General features: G+C 46.0%; 1 protein-coding gene across 10 annotated transcripts in view; it reads left to right on the plus strand.

Annotated features, from left to right (window-relative positions):
- The window catches only part of ATXN7L1 (ataxin 7 like 1), a 268,063-nt gene that overhangs the window by 119,279 nt on the left and 130,029 nt on the right, over positions 1 to 18,755 (plus strand). The window lies entirely within an intron of this gene.

Genomic DNA, 18,755 nt, shown 5'->3' on the forward strand with positions numbered 1-18,755 from the left:
TAGAAAACGCAAAAAATCTTAAAGCTTACGTTTCTTGCATAAGTAAATAGCCAGATTGATCTTCCTTTCATCTGTGATTTATATTTATTACATTTGGTGAGTCTAGTTAGTGGTTTAGATTCCTTGGGTTTTTGCTACATCCAGGTTCCCATTATGTAATCATCTTTGATAAGAACTAATGCATACTACCCTGAACCCTAGAGTATAACATGATGCCAAATCCCATTCCAAATATGTTTCCTACTAAAGCAAACTATATTGGAAGGCATTAAAGAGACGCATTCCCTGGTCACTTCCAATTGGAAATATACATGTTTCTTTTTCACAAATCACATTCACCTTTTTCTCTCTGCCTCATTACCTCTTTTGTGAGTGCTCCCTTTGCCCACACGCTCATGAGAAAGTGATTATGGTGGGTTGTGCCCTCCTTAAGAACATGGCTGACGAACAGGGTTTTTTTAAATGGGTGATTATTTGCATCAAAAATGAGTGCATTTGGACTTATTGGCATGCATCAAGAGCAAAATCCAGACAGTGAGAAACTGCAGATTGGACAGCAACAGTCGTCAACAGGAAAACTGTAAGGAAAAGAAAGAGGGGGGAAATTGGTTGCTTAAAATAAGTTTAAAGGTCACGTAAAAAATGGAAAGACTAAAATGCAGCGTCTGAGGATACACACGTGGGTGATGACATCATAAACAGACACAAGGAGGCAAAAACTGGAGCCAGGAGTCTGCTTACTTTTGGAGGGAGGTGGGGGGGCTACAAGTGGACCAGACACATGGAGTGGGGTACTTGGCGAAGTTCCGAGTCTCCACCTGCATGGCGGTGACTGGGATGTTGCCCTCCCATCCCTGCCAGTGCAGTGCATCTCTCGTGTGGTTTTCAGTGCCCATGCTTTATTTTACAATCCAAAGCTTTTCTTTTAATGAGTCTACTCAGGGTTTGCATAACCTACAGTCTTTCAGGAATTTCACTTTAGCGATTGGGGTCTAATAATAAAATGCATTTTACTTTTCTCACTAAGAGGGAAATTGAAATTCTAGCTGGAAATTCACCAGTAGGGTTATCTGACAGCTTGGTCAGAAATGAGAGAAAAATGTAAAAAGAGGGCTGGTGGATGGAGCTTTTCTAGGTTCTGGCTTACGGATGACTCCCCTGGTCTTTATTTTTTTCTATGTTCATTTATACAGTGACTTGCGTAGTTAACATGTTTAGTAATGGAATAAGCCCTTGCAAACTCACCTCCTCTAAACAAAAATGAGGACCCTGACAGCAGCCATATTGCTGCCTGCCCTTCCCCTCCTTATCTTGAGCAATGCTTAAAGAGCACAGAGGTTTGCTTAAGGGAACTCATCCCTGCCACTAGCACCCATTTCCTCTACCCCTTTGCCCCTGAAAGTGCCAGTCTGAAGAGACCACCCTAGTTGTGTGATTTAGGATGTCCTCTAACATCCCTGCAACTGCAGTATCATTTCTTTAAGGTTTTTTCCCCTATTAAATTCAGTTCGGCCAGGCACGGTGGCTCACACCTGTAATCCCAGCATTTTGGGAGGCCGAGGCGGGCAGATCACTTATGTCAGGAGTTCAAGACCAGCCTGGCCAACATGGTGAAACCCCATCTCTACTGAAAATACAAAAACTAGCTGGGCATGATGATCCACACCTGTAGTCCCAGCTACTGGGAAGGCTGAGGCAGGTGAATGGCTTGAACCCAGGAGGCAGATGTTGCGGTGAGCCGAGATTGTGCCACTGCACTCCAGCCTGAGTGACAGAGCAAGACTCCATCTCAAAAATAAATAAATAAATAAATAAATGCAGTTCTTCTAGAGTATGAACACCTTATGTGAATGAGGCAGGCGAGAGTCCCAAAAGAGGGTAAAACCATAAAGAGTCTGATTCTGGAGAGTGGAGGTAGGGGCACAGGAAGAAAGACCTAAAAGAGGGGTTGCTGGGAGTTTTGCCTTTTCTTTTTTTTCTTGTTAGACATGGCCTAAACTTGTTGATATTTTTCAAATTAAATCTGGAATCCCACGGAAACACATTTACATCTGTCCCCTGGGCTGGATAGTACTCACAGGATTCAGTGCATAGGACTGAGTCCAAACATGTTTGAGAAGAAACAGGCCAGATTCTACTCCATGAGGGCAGGGATGTTACCTGGTTTTGCTTACCATTCAATTCTCAATCCCTGGCACAGTGCTTGGCACATAGTAGGTGCTCAATGAACGTCTGATTTAAAAAATGAACCAATAAACCGAATATGGTGGCTCACCCCAGTAATCTCAGAACTTTGGAAGGCCACAGCGAGAGGATTGCTTGAAGTAAGGAATTCAAGACCAGCCTGGCCAACATAGTGAGATCCTGTCTCTACAAAAAATTTTAAAATGTGCTGGGTGCAGTGGCTTATGCCTATAGTCCCAGCTACTCAGCAGGCTGAGGTGGGAGGGTCACTTCAGCCCAGGAGTATGAGGCTGCAGTGAGCTATGGAAGGCAGCTGGGCTCACCACTATTCTATTAACGCCACAGGGTGTGGGCCGCAGTGAGCTATGATCATAGCACTGTACTCCAGCCTGGGCAACAGAGGGAGACTCTGTCTCAAAAAAATAATAATAATAATAAGAGAAAAGAACAAATAAACAAGGGACCAGACTGACAAACAGCTGAAGAGATAGTGTGCAGAGACCTTCCAATATGGGCGGTGAGAAAGTGTCTGCGGTCACTCCAGAGGGCTGTCCTCCCCCTCTCCTTCACGCCTGTTTTCCTTTCTGAAGCCCAGGGTCGACCACCTGTGCTCTGTGCCTGCCTAGCCTCAACAGGAAAACCAACTAATGCAGAGTTCGTGAGTTGTAACAGCTCCTACCACAGCTTATCCCTCTTGTGCAGCACATTTTGGGTGATAGAGGTATTTTCCCACGATTGTCTCATTTGGGCTGCACAGTACTCCCATGCAGTGGGTAATTCCTACCTTACAGAGGAGGAAACTGAGACTGAAAAGGGTTAAAATGGCTTTGGGGCAGAGCAGTAATAGATCTCGGAACTTCGCATCCTTCCACCCCACATCCTTTCTGCTGCACTGTCCCAGGCACTCATGGAGATAGAAAGCCTCGTTGGGATTCAGACCTTGCCCTCAAGAAGCAGAAAAGTCTCATTCTGAAAGAGAAAACTACCATAAATAGTGAACACACCAATAAACATAGAGCAGCAGTACCTGATTCTTCCCCAGTTGTACTCCTCAAGGATGCTCTGAAAGATGTTAGCTGTTGCTTTTTCTTAGAAGGGTTCTTTCTATGCAAACTTATTTCCAGATTGTAGAATGCATGGTTCAGCCTGTCTTCAGCTGTATTCTATAATGGAGAGAAGAGGGAGAGTATATATAATGAAAACCCAAAGGTAATCCCAAGATCTCATTTTAATCACCTGTATCAATCTCGCACTTCAGCAGACCTCATTAGAAATAACTACATCATTGATAGAAAACAGAAAGCAAAATATCTAAATAAAAGTCCATCTATAAACTAGATAACCTTCACCTTATATCAGTGTCCTCTATAACAGAGTTAAAACTACTAACACAGAAATGTCCACGCTTTTGGACTTTCTTCCCTCCAGACTATTTCACGTGTATTCTCTCATTTGAAGTTCTCAATTATCCTGTGCAGGAGGTAGGGCTGATATTGAGGTTCAGAAAATTTAAGTGACTTGTGCAAACCCCCATGGCTTCTTAGTTGCAGAGCTGCAGCTTGCACCAGAGCTCTTTCCAGCCCCCAGCTCTTTTCCCGTTTCTACAGCCGCCCCTCTCTCCTACAGTGGCTGCTCCTTCATCCATCCTTGAGAAAGACTCAGCAGCAGCAGCTCAGCCACCTATGAGTCGGCAGCACTGGCTCTCACCGGCTCTGTTGCCCACATCACACACACTGACCACTTGGCTGTGTTACAGTCATTTATTTAGTCTGTGCCAAGGAGGAAGAGATGCTTTATTTAGAAGCCTAATAGTGAAAACTTCTGAGTCTTCAGTTCACTATGAGCTTAGTGGCATTCGGATGATCTTGGGGTCTTCTGGTGGTGCTCTTAATCCACTTTGTACCAGGAGGATAAACCAGGGAGGGCTCTATTCAGGGTGCACCCACTGTGTTGAGGACTTCAGGAAGGTCGTGTCTGGGTTAGCTAAGACAGAGCAGACAAGAGGAAGGCAGGATAATGAGAAGAACCACTTTTAGGACCTTAGCAAAAATAATCAGACCTTTTTATGCTCCTCTTGCGATGAAAAAAAGCGTAGAATTTCTCTTCTGGGGACCTGGGTTGGGGCAGTCTCAAGGTTCACATCCATGTGTCAGCTGACAGCCAGTGCTTCTCAGCCTCAACTCCGTGTTTGAGCCACGTGGGAAGCTAACACTCTGCACAATTCCAGTGGCAGCCAAGCATGGGAATGATGTTCAGAGGGCGTTGTGGTGGCTGTCAGGCTGGACTGAACTACATTTCCCAGAATTCTGTGTCCAGTGGGTTTCTAATTGGGATGGACCACAAGAGAAATTCTTGGGAAATTCCAAGGATGGAAGGGGAGCAACACTTACTTTGTCGCCCATCTGCCAGCCGGGCCTGCAACTGTTCCACCTTCTGGATCCTTCTTCGGCTTCTCTGGCTCCTGGGCCAGGTGTGTGCATTTAGCTCCACAGTGAAGAGCTGCAGCTTCTGCAGGACATTTGTACCATCAAGGTCAAAGGCAACAAGAAGTGGCATGAGTTCAGTCCATCCTCATGTGGTTCCAGTTAAGGTCTGTGAGTTCCCAATTATTCCCGGTCTCCCCATCTGCCTGTCCTGCAAACCTCACACACTCATATCAGATACAAAAATGACCGTCTTGTAGAGGCTGCTTAACTGGCTCTTACTATTGCAAAAGGTCAATACCCGAAATAAATTCATGAAAATGCTGATAGATATGTCTGTACTGTATTCATCCTGTGTTCTGCTTCCCTTGAGCCCTGATACAAGTGGTTTTCAGGATTATGGTTGTTTGAAGGATTGATATGCACTGAAGGAGGACCAGTATAAGACAGAGATTCAAGTGATTCTGATCCGTGGAAAGGTAGAACTGGTGGCTCCTTGTCTCCACCCCTACCTCCTCAGGGGGACACCTGAGGGGCATCCTTTGAAAATCTTTGGTAGATGAGTAGTCTTCAAGTCAGTGGTACATGGGAGACCCCTGAGGAGAATCTTATAAATGCAAATTCTTGGGCTTTACCTCAGATCCAAAAATCCAGATATTAAATGACTAATCTGAAAGTGAGACTTTTTTTTTCTTTGAGACAGGATCTCGCTCTGTCACCCAGGCTGGTGTACAGTGGCAAAATCATAGCTTACTGCAGCTGCAACCTCCCAGGCTTAATTGATCCTCCCACCTTAGCCTCCCAAGTAGCTGGAACTATAGACATACACCACAACGCCCAGCTAATTTTTTTGTATTTTTAGTAGAGATGAGGGTTTCCCCATGTTGCCCAGGCTGGTCTCGAACTCCTGGTCACAATTGATTCATGTGTTAGGCATGAGCCACTACACCTGGCCTGAAAGTGAGAATTTTTTTAAAAGTCCTTTGCCTCAGCCTTTTTGGGGTGCAGGGAATGTTATTTCTGATCCAGATGCTGTTACGTGGAGATTTTGTTTGTGAGTAAGCATCCAGCAGCACACTTGTGATTTGTGCCTTTTCCTGTATCCATGTTACAACTCCATGGAAAGTTTTATAACACCCCCACTTCCCACCTTCTCATCCCCCATAATCCCATACTCCAGTGACTGGCCAAAGCTGAAGGCCGCTGGACTGCATGATTCCTTAGACACCCTTCTTGGCAAAGTAAAACACAGAGAAGGGAAATAGAAAAATGTTCAGCAATTGAGGAGTAGTTAAGTCAAGATATATTCATCATTCTAATGATACAATCCTATGCCGTTATTACAGCAGTGGAGGAAAAAACTACAGTGAGGCAGCCAGTCAGCTTGAAGCAATGAGAGTGGGTTGAGGAGGTATGAGAGGAGCCAGTTTGGAAAATCGCACTGGACCCAGATCTTGGAAGGCTTTGAATGCAAACTGAGGAAAAGGAAAAGCCACTTGCCGAAAGAGTGATTGATAAAAGTAGCTTTTTTTTTTGAGATGAAGTTTTCCTCTGTCGCATAGGCTGGAGTGCAATGGTGCAATCTCGGCTCACTGCAGCCTCCCCTCCCAGGTTTAAGCAATTCTCCTGCCTCAGCCTCCCAAGTAGCTGGGATTACAGGCGCCTGCCACCATGCCTAGCTAATTTTTGAATTTTTTAGTAGGGACAGGGGTTTCACCATGTTGGTCAGACTGGTCTCGAACTCCTGACCTCAGGTGATCCACTGGCCTCGGCCTCCCAAACTGCTTGGATTGGTGCCTCACACCTGTGATCCCAACACTTTGAGAGGCCAAGGAGGGAGTTCAAGACCAGCCTAGGCAACATAGCAAGACCCTGTCTGTACAAAACAATCAAAAATGAGCTGGGCGTGGTGACATGTGCCTGTAGTCCTAGCGACTCAAGAAACTGAGGTGGGAGGACCACTTGAGCCAGGAGGTCAAGGCGGCAGTGAGCCGAGATCTCATCACGCACTCGGCCTGGGCAATAGAGTGAGATCCTGTCTCCAAAAAAGAGCAGTTAGAAATCTGACATTATATTATCCATCATATGTAACTGCTCACAAAGTATGCTGTTTGAAACACAAGCTGTTAACGAACAGGCCTTGGAGCAGCAAACAGGGACTTACCCTTCCTTGGAAGTCAAGACAGACTTTTCAACGTCAGCTTCTTTCTAAAGTACCTGAAGTCTACACATGGTTCACAGTGCATTTAAATGGGTGAAAAGAAAAAGGTAAATCCCCACTTCTCCCATTCTGAAGACCTTACAGGTTCCTGTGGGGAATAGCTTTAAAGGTGAATTAAGATTTTCTGTGTATGGTGCAAGAAGAACCTTCACAGACTCGTCCATTTTTAGGCAGTGAGTATCCAGAATACAGCCAACAGTGATTCTCAACAGTGGGTTTGGACCTGGCGGAGAAGGGAACAGGGGTGACAGCAGACAAATGTGTTCATTTACACTCATCTCTGAAGCTTTTTGAAATAAAGAAGTGGAAACCCTTGAGACCTGCCAAGTCAGAAGCCCCACAAGTGATCTGGTGCTGCCCAGATGAAATCCACCACCCTAATGCTGTCTACTACTTTATTTAATATCCAGGGATAGAGCTCTTACAACCTCTCTCTCTCTCTCTCTCTCTCTCTCTCTCTTTTTTTTATTTTTTATTTTTTTTGGAGACAGAGTCTTGCTGTGTCGCCCAGGCTAGAGTGCAGTGGCACAATCTCATCTCACTGCAACCTCTACCTCCCAGGTTCAAGTGATTCTTGTGTGTCCCATACAACCTCTATTAGTGGCCCCTTTTCTCAGGGTGACAACTGTGTACCTCCTGCCCCTACCTCCACCCCCAAATGACAACTCCAAAGACTAGAACTCTTGAGCTTTCAAAATAAAGGTAGAATTAGACTTAAAAGCATTGGTTAAGAACAAAAAGTATTGTCGAACTTCTTTTAAAAGGCCCACTTTCTTTCACAGTCTTGTTTGACTTGTAGTACGATATAGTTTTACCCTTCCTTACTCTCCTGTACTGTACCCTAAACTCTATTCTGAGGACTATCCAGAGAACATTCTTTCATCCTGCAAGGAATTTCCTCTGAAACCCAAAACACTTCCAAACATTTCTCCATCAGCCCCTTGGCCTGTGCAGACAGAATCTAAACTCATATTAACATTTGTCTTAGTCTAAAATCATCAACAAGACAAATCTAATGAGGAAAACAGTAAGGTGGGGCATTTCAAAGAGAGGGGGGATTCCTATGCACCCAGCCCAGTTCCTTCCTCTCCTCGTGCAGGTCATTTAGAATTAGTGCCCAAGCATCGTCTCTCCCACTCCTCAGTTCCTCCCCAGCAGAGGACCTTTCCCCAAACATTCTGAAAGTCCTTTCTGTTGGCAGATTTTTCCTACTAACATTTTTTGGGAAAGGAAAGCTCACTTTCATGTGCCCTGCTGCCTCATGAGACCAGCTGATGATCTCCTTATCTCCGGGCTGGGCCAGCTCTAAAGCCACAGGCAGCCCTGTCCCCGCCTAGCTCTGAGTGTTGTTTTGCTCAGCTCCTGAGACAGCTTCAAGAGGCAGATGCGCAGAGTGCAAAGGCCCCAAGCCTCAGGCCTGAGGGGAAAGACTCTGGAAGCAGGAGGGTGAGCCTCAGCTTTCTAGCTGAGTCATACCCAGGGCCAGGTAACCAGGGGACACCTAGCTGGGTCACTGGCAGGAGGATTCCTGCAACATCAGTGCTGGGTCTGCACAGATCTCACGAGGACATAGCATAGGACCTGTCCATTTTTCTGCTCCGACAGGTAACATGCAGTCAGATGGAACTACAGAGCCATATAGCTGGAGAGAGACCTCTAAGATGGTCGGATCCAGCCTCCCCCACCCCTTATTGCAGTAGAGGAACCCGAGACCTACTGAGGCTAAATGAGCAACCCAGCCAGAGTCTCACAGGTAGAGAAGAGCTGGACCACTCTCCTAGGCATTCCAGGTCCAGCGTCCCGCTGCTGCGCTTGATCTCTTGTCACAAATGCAGACCAAGTCTGCCCTGAACATGTCTTCCTATCATCATTTTATTAGAGTTGTGTGTTGTGTGTGCAAAAATCATGCTCCGTGTGTTTTTCCTGTGCTCTTACACCGTAACAGTCATCAACAGAAGACTTCTGAGACCAAACATGCTGGAGTTTTTCCCACCACCAAGCAAGCAATCAGTTCCACAGTGAACACCAACTGGATGTCTTTAATTCAATTCTGACGCTATCTACCTAGACATCACGTCAGATCCCATAGGGTGAGGGCTCAGTCCCTAAGTCTCAGTCCTCTCTCTGTCCCCCCAGTTGCAAATCTGGGCCTCCAGAATATTTGGCCAACTGGCTTCAAGTTGGGACTCTTACAACCCTCTCTCTGGGTTCAATTAATTTACCGGAGTGGCTCACAGAACTCAGGGAAACACATTTACTGGTTTATTACAAAGGATATTTCTTCAGATGAAGAAATACTTAAGGTGAGATCTGGGAGGGCCCTGAGCACAAGAATTTCTGCTCCTATGGAGCTAGAGTGCGCCACCCCTGCCCTGAAAGTCAGTTCCTCTTAACCTTTCTATAAGCATCCACGGGTTCAGCTATCTTATGGAGGCTTCATTATGTAGGCATGGTGGATTCAACCATTGGCCGTTGGTGATGTACTCAACCTTCAGCCTGTCTCCCCTCCTGGAGGCTGGGGGGTTGGGCTGAAAGTCCCAGCCCTGTAATCCTGCCTTGGTCTTTCTGGTGAACAGCCCCAATCCTGAAGATACCTAGGGGCTGCCAGCCGTCAGTCAACTCATTAGCATGCAAAAAGACATCATTTTGGCACTTCTACAGATTTTAAGAATTGAATGCCAAAAAATGGGTTGAAGACCAAATATATAGTTCACAATATCACAGGTGTAAATGTTTTTCTGTTTTTTAATTCACCGGACAGATAACACATGTATCTGCTACAAAAGGGAATACAGTGAAAAGTCTCCCTCCTACTCCTGCCCACAGCCACTCATCCCAGAAGCCAGGGCTGTCCTGTCCTCCCAAAGATAGGCAAGTATACATGTCTATATTTTTCTTTTTTAAAACAAATGAGTGCATTTTATACATGATTCTGCTCCTTGCTTTTTGACTTACTAATGCATTCATTTATTAATCAAATAAATAAATTACTAAGGATATCCTATTATGTGCCAAGCAGTTGCTGGGATTTAGAGGGAACCACATCGATTCCCTGTGTCTAGAAACTTCCTGGGGGTTATAATAGTAAACAAAGAAGTGTATGATGTCAGGTGAAAAAGTCAGTGCAGGAAGGGCGGAGTGCTCTTTGGCACAAGGGAATCAGGGAGTGCAGTCAGCGAGAGAGTCTTGTGGATACTTGGCCAAAAGACTCTAGGCAGAGAGGGCACCAAGGGAGAGACCCTGGAGCTGGGGACTTGCGAGGCTCCTCGTGCCCCTGGGATGACACTGGGGTGACATGGTGAAGTGTCAAGGAGTGAAGAATGGGAGCAAGGAATGACTGCTCAGGGAGGGACTAGTCAGGTAAATCCTTCTAAGGATGCAGATTTTATTATAAGTGACACGGAAGCCTTTGGTTGGTTCTGAGCCAGAGAGAGACATACTCACTGCAGTTGCTGGGTGCTGAATACAGGGCAGACAGGGGAAGGGTGGCAACTGGACACCGTCACAAGGTGCTGGTAAAAGTCCAGGTGAGCAGTCCTGGTGGCCTGGGCCAGCCTGGTGGTGACGGCACTGAGGAAAAGCCAGATTCTGAATATGTTTGGAAAATAGGGCCCACATGATTTGCTGGGATGTGGAGTGTGAGAGAACGTAGGAGGCTAGGTGAGCCTGAGGTTTCGGCCTGAACTCCTGGGGAAATGGAACACTGACCCTGAGGCAGGGAAAAGCAGCGGAGGGGAGAAATCCAGCCTTTGGTTTGGGACATGCTACATTAGAGGTGCTGACTCAGTGGCCAAGAACTGGCAGTTGGATATAGGTGTGTGGACTGCAGGGAGAGGTCAGGGTTGGAGAAATCTGAGGTTCATTCACACGTAGGTGTTACCTAGAGCCCTGGGAACAGATGGGATTAAAGTAGTTTGCTGACATTTTTCACATCCTGGCCCCACTCTGGTTAAACAGAGAGACAGACTTGGACTCCAGGGCCTCCTGCCCCTCCCAGCAGGCCCAGCATCATCCCAAAGGCCCAGGGGATCGCTTGCACCTGCCACTCTTTTGCAGCCTGTTGCATTGCGTGGCTATGCAGTGTGAAGTAGGGAAAAGAGCCCCTAGAACGCAGGGCAGCTTGGGCACTGTCAGCTGGGTGACAACAGCCATGGACCCCTCTCAGCCTTGTTGCAGCACCCAGAAGTTTGAAATTATGAGGTGTCTGAGGACCCTTCCTTCCAGCTGTAATATTACTTGCCTGTAAGTCAAGTAGAATGATGTGTACAAAAGGAATTCCTATGCACGGCCCACGTGAAAAAATACATAGGACATCAACAGAAAAAGAGGAAAGAGCGCAATCAGTTGTGGAGTGCTTTTCTGGGAAGAGGAAGGTAATTTCAAACTTACTGAAAAGTTGCAAAAACTGTCCATCCCCTCCCCTATATATGTATGTGTCTATGAATATTGGTTTTTTAATATATAGTTACATTTTTTATTTTTTCCTGACCCATTTGAGGGTAAATTGCAAAACTGCATCCTTTCACCCCTTAATATTTCCACGTGTATTTTCTAAAAACAAAGATATTCTCTTAAATAACCAGAGTACAATTATCAGGAAACTAACATCATTGATAAAACCTTATTCCAATTTTGCCAGTTATCCCTTATAGCAAAAAATTGTCAGCTGACGCAGTGGCTTACGCCTATAATCCCAGCACTTTGGGAGGCTGAGGCGGATGGATCACCTGAAGTCAGGAGTTCGAGACCAGCCTGGCCAACATGCTGAAACCCTGTCTCCACTAAAATCACAAAAATTAGCTGGGCATAGTGGCATGTGCCTGTAATTCCAGCTACTTGGGAGGCTGAGGAAGGAGAATCACTTGAACCCAGGAGGCAGAGGTTGCAGTGAGCTGAGATCACGCCACTGCACTCCAGCCTGGCGACAGAGCAAGACTCCATCTCAAAAAAAAAAAAGTTTGAATCCCAGAGTACATATTGCATTACTTGTTGTGTTTGTTTAGTCCCTGTCATTCATGGCCTTCATGTTTTTAAAGATTATGAGTCTTGGATTTGGTTTACCTGAATATTCCTTGTGATTGGATTCAGGTTTTGCATTTGGGGAGGAAGCCTTTTTTAAGGGGTGAGATTTGAGTCTGGGAAGTTGGGCTGACTGCAGAGGAACATCAGGGCAGTGCTGCTGACACATGGAGAACAAGCCCTTCGGGTGGGGACCAGGCAGCTCAGAAACCTGAGTGTTCCCCTGAAAAGAGAATATTCCCCTGGTGTGGTCACAGAGCATGTTAAGTATACCCTAAGCTCTTGGGCAAGGTAAAGGGACTCTCTCTCTGGCTGATTTAGTCTCTGGGTTATTCTGAATATATCTAACAGATTGTTGCTTTTGTATTGGGATGCATTGTCTCATTTAATCCTTTGGTGACTTGAGAGGTAATGACGTTTCTGTTGTTTTACAAATGGGAAAACTGAGGCACAAGGAACACAGCCATTAAGAGACAGAACTGGGCATTGAACCAGACCTCAGCCTTCACACACGCTGCACCGTGCTGTTTCAAACCCCTTAAAGGGTTTTCTCCGCAATCAGTCCTTGCTTTGCTTTGCTTAAAGCAAGACTTAAATAAAGACGCCAGCTCCATTTTCCACTTATGTCAGTGATTGATACTTGATTAATGTTCGGGATTGCTGTCATCTAGAGCATAATTTTCACAGATGCAAAGACCAATTTTGTTGTTACTGAGGCGGAAAGATCTATTTCCTCATAAGTTAGCAAGCGGATTTGGAGGGAAGCAGGAACCACAGGGTGTCTCGCTGGCTGATTCTGAAAGGAAGCTGTGCCACATTTGGCATTGTTAGCATTTATGGCTGGTGGGTCAGAAGGTGCAAGTACATGAGTGTGGCCACCTCCTAGGCTGCTGCAATGCAGCTGTGTAACTTTCAGCATAGCCACGGACTTCTAAAGTGATCTATCTGCCTTCTCAGTGTCGCCCTGAGTGGCACAGGGAACCTTGGAGAGCTCCCTTCCTTGACTTTCCAGAGGTGATAGTGATAGAGTTCTGTAACCTGCCTCCCTCCCCTACCAAGGATTCTCCTGGAGAAGACTTGCTGCTTGTCAGAAACAGTGAGCCAGTCTGCAGCTTCCCTGGGACTTTCATTCAGGTGCAGCTGAAGGAGTACTGGGTTCCAGTCCAGCTTCCTGCCACACACTGCCCAACCTCTCTGAGCTGAGCTGTTGGCAGTAGGAACCATGTGCTGAGTACCTGGCCCCAGTTCTTGGCACAGATACTTAATCGTTCTCGGTTTTTTCTCTTCTCCTTCATTTTCTGTCTGTTCTCTGCCTGTGTGGATTTCCTGTGCCCCTTCCTCTTCTCTGACTCCCTCAGTAAAATCGAGAATATTTTATATCAAAATCTAAATCAATTACAGAAGCTGGGAGGCCGGGTCTGACAGCTCTGCTCACCTCTGACCAGGACAGAAAGAGACCCTCCAAATTCTAGTTTGAAAAGCAGTGAGCTTGACCTTAGGAGGTTGGGCTGCCCATGAAGAATCACTTCCTAATTTTGGCTGGGGAGGTAAGGACTGGAAGTTGAGGAGGACAGAAAGGTATTGAGGGGAAGAGGTGAGTTGTGGGATGCTGGAAGATTCTCACCAAGGGAAGCCATAGGATCCCCAGCCAGTGACCTGTTTTTTTGTTGTTGTTGTTGTTTTGTTTTTTTGAGACAGAGTTCTGCTCTTGTTACCCAGGCTGGAGTGCAATGGCACGATCTCGGCTCACTGCAACCTCCGTCTCCTGGGTCCAGGCAATTCTGCCTCAGCCTCCTGAGTAGCTGGGATTACAGGCACTTGCCACCATGCCCAGCTAATTTTTTGTATTTTTAGTAGAGACGGGGTTTCACCGTGTTGACCAGGATGGTCTCGATCTCTTGACCTCGTGATCCACCCGCCTCAGCCTCCCAAAGTACTGGGATTACAGGCGTGAGCCACCGTGCCCAGCAGTGACCTGTTTTGTAGGAGGGACTAGGCTGTGCATATGTGTTTGGGAAGTGGGGGTAAGTGGCGGACCATCTTACATTTAAAATTAAAATAGCGGCCGGGCGCAATGGCTCACACCTGTAATCCTAGCACTTTGGGAGGCCGAAGTGGGCAGATCACGAGGTCAAGAGATCGAGACCATCCTGGCCAACATGGTGAAACCCCGTCTCTATTACAAATACAAAAATTAGCTGGGCGTGGTGGCGCGTGCCTGTAGTCCCAGTTACTCAGGGGTCCAAGGCAGGAGAATTACTTGAACCCAGGAGGCAGAGGTTGCAGTGAGCTGAGATCGTGCCATTGCACTCCAGCCTAGTGACAGAGTGAGACTCCATCTCAAAAAAACAAAACAAGAATTAAAATAGCTTCCCTGAAGTATGAATATGGAAAAATTATGGAAAAATAAACAGTCTGCAAGCTTAGATAAGTGGTTGTGCATGTAAAATGGATGAATAATGTCAGTATTTGGAAAGGGCCTGTGCAGAGTGAGCCCTCGGCCCATGGCAGCCGTTTTTGAGGTATAGAAGGACACAGACTCTGGAATCGTACTGCCTGCATCTCCATCCCAGCTCCAGCATTTCTGGTTGTACAGCCTTGGGAAAGTTGCTCTACCTCTATGTGTCTCGCTCAGTTTTCTCTTCTGTAAAATGGGCATAAGCACAGTACACACATAATAGGGTTGTTGTGAAAATTGGGTGGATTCAGGTACATAAGGCACTTAGAAAAATGCCTCGCATATATTAAGCATGAGGTAAGAGTTATTATCTACTGTCCTGATGAGAGAGTCCATATGAAAATTGCCACTGGTTCTTGCTCCGATGCAGGCATATTTAAAGATATCAACCAAGAGGCTGGTAATCTTGAAATTAGATCACAAACTTTATTTCAAGGCTAGATCTCTGCAGAAGATAAAGCCAGGCATCTCGCCTGCGGGTTAAGACTTACCCATAGGACAGAGCATGCTTACTCTTCTGAAGCTCTTGAAAGGAGACAGCTGGGGGGCTCTTTGCCTCTGTCCGTGACAGTGTGCCCTTTGAACAAAGATCTGACAACACGGCATTCGTTTGCGAGGGCTACCATAACAGTGCCACAATCTGGATATCTCAAGTGACAGCAATGTATCTCACAGCTCTGGAGGCAGGAGGTCCAAGATCAACATGTCAGCAGGGTTGGTCCCTTCTGAGGGCTGCGAGAGAGAATCTGCTCCCCGACTCTCTCCTAGCTTCTGGTGCTTTGCTGGCAGCCTTTGGTGTTCCTTGGCTTGTAGACGCCTCGCCCTCATCTCAGCTTTCGTCTTCACAGTGTGCTCCCTCTGTGCATGTCAGTCTCTGTGACCAGAGCTCCTTCTGTAATGGGACAGTCAGATTACATTAGGGCCCACCCTCATGACCTTGTCTTAATTTGGTCATCTGCAAAGACTCTATTTTCAGATAAGGTCATGTTCACAGGTGCTAGTGTTTAGGACTTCAGCATCTCATAGGGAGAGACTTAACCCATAACACTCCCAATCCCTCCACCCATGTCTGAATTGCTGACACTGCCTTCCCTCCCACTCACCTTCCACACGGGCTGAAAAATCATTCTTCGACTGCATTTTCACCACGGAGGCATCGTACTGATACTTCACCAGAAAAGAACGTCAAGCTCAGATGTGTCAAAATCAAACACTATCATGTTGAAAGGCAAGCTGTATAACGTTGTAGGGAGAGGATGTGACCTGGTTATTGGGTAAAGAAAACTAAGTCTTTATTTTGTGTGAGGGACTATTGGCCCAGGGCTGTGGCAGAAGTTCAGTGGGGGAAGGAGAGAAATGGCCATGTGAGGTCTTTTGAGTTGGATTTAGATGAGCCTGAAACGCAAGACACTCCCTGAGCTCTGTTCTGTACTGAGAGGAGGCCCACAGTGCCAGAGAATTCACATCTAGAGCTGAGCCCCCACACCTGCCCACTCTGCTGCTGCCCAGCTGCGTGAACTTGGACCTTCCTTTCTGGGGCTTAGGGTTCTCATTGGTCCTGAAGGAGGATTAAGAATGGAGCGACCTTTGACTGAGCAGCTGCTGTGTGTATGTAACTTCCCCTTTAATCCTCACAACAAGCCGCTAAGATGGATGTTATTATGCCCATTTCATCCACAGGAAACTTCAGAGAAATTAAGAGACCCCAAAGCCCACATTTTTTTTGTTACATGACCCTGCGTCTTTAACCCTTGGATCAGTGGTTTTTCCTCCCAGCTGCTTAGGCTATGCACTTGGGAGAACTTTGGGTTAGAGGTTTAGCATGTCTGGGAGTGGATATTGGTATTTTGTGAGTGCTTTTGAAGCGATTCTAATGTATTCCTAGTGTTGAGAGCCACTGCTGTAAATGCTCTGTGGATCTTTCCTGTTTTGGAAGCCACAGTGAATGTACAGCGCCTCTGTGGTCATCACTAAGCTCCTCAGCCTGGAGTCTCAAGCCTTCCACCAACCTCTTTTCTCCTTTCCAGCTTTCCCAACCAGCGTCCCTTTGTTGTATTTCACATGTTGTGATCAGCTGCCCCTTGGGTTCCTTGTGGGTTGGACAGGTCAGCATGGCACTGCCTGGCCTCTGCCAGGTGACACAGATTCTGGCTTTCTGGCCCTGACAAAGGCGTTGTTCTTGACTCAGAGATTGTCTACACCAGGTTTTACAAATTAGTTCAACCCACTAGTGTATCTTGAAATCAGCAGAGTGGAACATTTAAAAATAAAAGAAGACAACAGAGTGGATCACAGTAAGGGAAAGGTTTGGAGCTATATATACAGTGTATAGTCTAAATGAAAAGTACTTACATTTCTTGCAGGAGGTTCCAGTGCAGTCAAAAATGTTTGAACTGTTGAGTGTTTGAATGAAATGTTTGAACCTGTACCAACACATATTTATCATTGCTTTTAGAACCTGGGGCAAAATTCTCCTCCCCTAAGGTCACAGAATAGTAGAGGAAAAGACCCAGAGGTCATGTGGCCAACTGATCCCCAGTACCAGGGCCGGGCAGCTGCACAAGGATCCCTAGGGAACTTGCTAATGCCGATTCCTCTGGCCCAGTACTCAGGATTCAATTAAATCAAATGAATAATATTTCATTTGATCCAGGAATGTGTATTTTCTGATTGTGAGTTTCATGAACCTCTGATCTAATCCACTTTCGTCATTTGACATTGAGTGACATGCCTAAGGTCACATACCTCATTAGTGACAGAACTGGGATTCTCTATCCCTTGCCCTCCTCCATCTTTTCATTCCACGGGTCTCTAGAGAGGAGCGAGGCAGTGGTTCCAACCCAGACTGAAGGTTAAATTAACTATGAAAGTTTTTGAAGACATGAATGCCCTGGCTAGCTCCACCCCAAACCAATCAGCCACAGTCTATGGAGGTGGGCCTGAATGTCTGGCTTTGCGGGAGTGCTTCTCAAACTTTAGGGTTCATGCAATTCACCTGAGGATCCTGTTAAAAGATAGGTTACGCTTCCATGGGTCTGGAGTGGGACATGTCTATTTATTAGGTTGGTGCAAAAGTAATTGCGGTTTCTGCCATTAAAAATGGGGTTTGAACCCATTTTTAAAAATGCAAAAAGCCATGATTAATGGGCTCCCATTGATGCTGCTGCTTGTCCAGGGACCACACTTTGTGTAGCGAGGCCTTAAGGCATGGTCTCAGGTCCCTAAGGGCCAAAGATTTCCACACCTCCGCCAGCATCTTCCTTGTCTAGCTCAGATTGTATCTTGTGGATTTGCATTTGATCACCCTTCAGCAGTGATTTTCCACTATATCATTTATTAAGAGCCAGCCTCCCTACACACATTTTAAGTATCTTGTCAGAAGGAATGGATATTGGTTGCAAACTCTTCCCCCTTGCCCTCCCCACCTCATCCACCTGGTACTATACTCTTCTCTACAAAGTTTACCAAGCTTTGCAAAAAAGCTCCATGACCAACTCTGGCTTAGCTCTCTGCATCCAGCAAGTACTTAGGGCACATCCAACTGGATGGGATGCAAAGGTGCACCAGACCCACAGCCTTTCTTGGAGGAACTTATTGTCTGGTAGGTGTGGTAAGAAAAGTACAAAGGTCATTATAGCTCATGTCTGCTGAGAGCCACAGATACTGTGCACGGGGGTTGAGAGCAGGGAGCCAGATTACATGAGTTCAAATCCCAGCTCAACTACCAGACAGTTGGGTAGCCTTGAAAAAATCACGGATCTTCAGTTTCCCCAATTATAAAATAAGGATAAGAATAATATGTAATTCACAGGGTTCTTTTGCAAATTAAATCAGTTAATGACTATCAACTGCTGGCAAGTATATGGGAGTGCTATTATGATTTAGTTAAACTGCTGGTAAGTATATGTGAGTGCTAGTGTGATTTAGTTATATTGAAAGCGATATCATGACGTTTGTGCTAGACCTTGAAGTATTCATCACATTTAGATATTCAGAAGTGGAGAAAGGGCACTCCTGGTGGTGGGAACATGTCAGCAAAGGCAGAAAGATAGATGTACAAGGACATATAAAGCTAGTTTAGTTTGACTGACACAGCAGTAGTGCTGAGGGGAAGCTAATGGGCTTAGAAAGCCAGTTGATGTCAGTTGGTGGAAATCCTTCAAGGCCACAAGAAAGAGTTCAGCTTTTGTTCTAGAAGCAACAGAGAGCCATCCTGGAAGATCTTTTAAACCTGTCTTTTCATACAAAGGTTGCACAGTGTGATGTGGCTGTGAGCAGAGCATAATAACCACTCACCTCTTTTAGGTGGTTGTGGTTATTTTCTTCATCCCTATTTGTGTCTGCTTCGTGTTGTTGGTGTGGGCTTCGCATTGTCTGAGTGAACATTCAAAGCAAATAGGTTACCTTGGGCTAGGTTACCAAAAAGATTACATAGCACAGAATCCATCTA

This window comes from Sapajus apella, unplaced genomic scaffold, assembly GCF_009761245.1.
Source record: "Sapajus apella isolate SASKATOON/1434 unplaced genomic scaffold, GSC_monkey_1.0 scaffold7, whole genome shotgun sequence".
NCBI classification, from domain to species: Eukaryota; Metazoa; Chordata; class Mammalia; order Primates; family Cebidae; genus Sapajus; species Sapajus apella.